We start from the raw sequence: 2,998 nt of genomic DNA, 5'->3' as shown, positions 1-2,998 counted from the left end.
TAACCTCTTAAAAAAAAAAAAAAGAAAAAATGAAATAAGAAACAACACAAACGACTATGACGATACGCTATACGAATCACTATCGGATGTTGGAGGTAGACGAGCGTGACGAGAAAGTCAAAACAATACCGTGTATTATATTAAATACAAATGTGCTTGACTAAATTGCTGTTCGTCATACAGATACATGATTCAGTCCAGAAAATTTAATGTGACTTTCTCCAAAAAATGTTTACAACCAAGGGGATATTTTGCAATTTCTGTTACTACGTTAACTTTTCGTAAGAATAAACAGTCTTAACATTTAAAATATATGGTATAAAGAAGTAACAATACAATAAACAATTGAAACTAAACGTTCTGATATTCATTAGGTGCCTACTCGCTTCGCCAAACGTAAGGTAGGTAGTACTAAATGTAAATATTAATTACTAATTCCATCAGGAAGTTAAGTAGTTAGTACATCGCATCAAGGATTCTCTGTATGTTTTGTGTTTACACGTCCATACCATCCGATAGGATCTACGAAAAAAGCTCTAGGGAAAAAACCCTGGAAAAAATCCCATCGGAAAAATGCTCCACTGGAAAAAAAATCACCAAAAATTTATTCTAAACGTTATCATGATTTAAAAAATCAACACTTCAAGTTATTGTCTTTCTTGATCATGATAACGTTGAATATGTACACAGCATGAGTTCTAGTTAATTATCTACTTCATTTGTTTTATTTTTGCTAATATATGTAACGATATTTTGTTGGGGTTGACTTCCCAAGGAGTATTTATTAATTACCCAGAATAATATCAATACTTCACAAGCAAAAGTTTGTTTTCTACTAATATTACAATTTAAAACAACAGATGATAACGTTGTAACTTATTATCTACTCGATCTATTCTTATTTCTATTAAATTGTATTACGAACATTCTGTATGTTTATTTCATTGTCATTTTTCTGGAGGCTTATTTTCCTGGGGGATTTTTTCCGATTCGCGAATGTAAACTTATTTTTATAGAAATACAATTTAACCTATATTATTCAGTGATACTGTAGCGTTCTATTAGTTAAAAAATTTTTTAGAATAGATTCAGTATTACCAGAGATTACTCTTAATGTACTTGAACAAACAATATATACCGTATGCGAAAGTGCGGATCGTGGTATTGAATTATAATATGCAACTTTCGGCAATAGTAGTAACGACGATGCGCGCACACCGAGTGAATATTGCCAGTTACGCGAACGTATGAGCACCCATTTCTACAAAGCGGTAATTCGCTTAGTTTAGGGTGATCCACTCTTTCGCATACGGTATAATAGTGCAGATAAGATCTTTAATTTTTACCTAGCCAGTTTCTTTTTTTTGAATTCTATTGAAAAGAACTGAAGCAAAAGACATTTTATCATTTACAAGTATCCACATTTTTTCTGTAACACACACATTACACATTATTTCTATACTATTATTGTATAGACTAAGCAACTTTACAATTTATACGTATGCTACGTATTTTTATGTATTTATTTACTGAATGAGACAACACAGAATTTTGCAAGGGAATACCTAGCTCGTTTACCATTTTCGCCGGTTAATAATACAATACTACAACAAATTTAAATTTAAAGTGAACGTCGACTGTTGTTTGTTTAGCTCTTGCGATCCCATTTTCGGTCCTTTAGTTCCATTAAAATTTATTTTTAGCTCTTCGTCAAGTATTGCTACTCTATACAAAATTTAGGTTGAAATAAAACGCTTTTCCGATTCAAAAACGAGAACGTTAAATAACACGTAAAACGGTCTAACTAAAGTTAACAGCTGATTAAAACAAAATAAGAGCTTTCAGTTGTTTTCATTTAACTAAATGTGTCAACCAAAAAATATGGCTCAAAACAGTTTTCCTGTTGTCATGTTAAAAGTTACCCATATGCCTTTAAAATATTCGTCCTCTATCACACTTAGCATCTTCAGAACTGTTTCGATTTAGGTATATGGGTTTCCGAATGGAAGCCTTCATTGTAGGTGCTAGATGATATTACAATAAGTACAATTATTAGTATAGATATGATATACATCGATTCTTCTCGTATAAACCTACAAATTTGTTTAGATTATCACTAAATGGATTTTTTTTTATATTATTGGATTATATAATCAGACATACATGTGTCCGCCTACTCAAACTTAATCCGGCAATGTACCCAATACCCTGTAATCTCATTTAATTGATCTTTACCAATGAATAAGTTTATGGCACTTAGTAACTACATAAATGCTAACGATGTAAAAATAGCCCTTAAACTGAATTACGTTCATTAATAATTACCATGAATTTTGATCGCATCGGGGCTTCCCGAGGGTTAATCCGATAATGTGAAAATATCTTACGTTCATTCGACTCTTATTAGTTTCTTTCCGTTATAAATGACATTTCAAAGACTATTCCAGAATTTCTTGTTGTTGACGAATACAAATCTCTTGGGGAAATACCTACTGTTACTGAAAAAATAAAGTTAATAATAATTCGCTTGCATTTGAATGGAAATTTTTCTGCAGAAATCGCCGATAATACCTATTTATTTAATGTTTTCTTTCTTTTACTACATAATGATCAGTTTGACAGGTTACCTAACTTGTAAATCTAATAATAATTAGCAGAGCCCTGCACAAAAATGATAAAACTTACCTTGGAAGCGGTATTGTAAAAATCTCAAATTATGCTTTGTTTTCGAGTTATTTTTAAAAAACTAAATGTGATAAACCAGTGGAGGTATACTTCATCAACTTTCTCTAGCGATGTGTCCCTTCCAATGTCTTGGAAGCGCGCTGGCAAAATCCTAGGTAGGGAGAAAAAAGTTCATTATACTCTAGACTCTTGTTCATTAAACATACTTTTTCATATAGTACCTGCCAAAAGTTTTGTTCAATCATGAATAGTAGTGCGAGTCGAAAACAAGCGTTAAAGCCTTTAATATGTCTTCAAATATAAATAAACATCT

Source organism: Agrilus planipennis, unplaced genomic scaffold, assembly GCF_000699045.2.
Source record: "Agrilus planipennis isolate EAB-ADULT unplaced genomic scaffold, Apla_2.0 scaffold35, whole genome shotgun sequence".
Taxonomy (NCBI): domain Eukaryota; kingdom Metazoa; phylum Arthropoda; class Insecta; order Coleoptera; family Buprestidae; genus Agrilus; species Agrilus planipennis.
Note: the sequence above shows the minus strand (reverse complement) of the source record.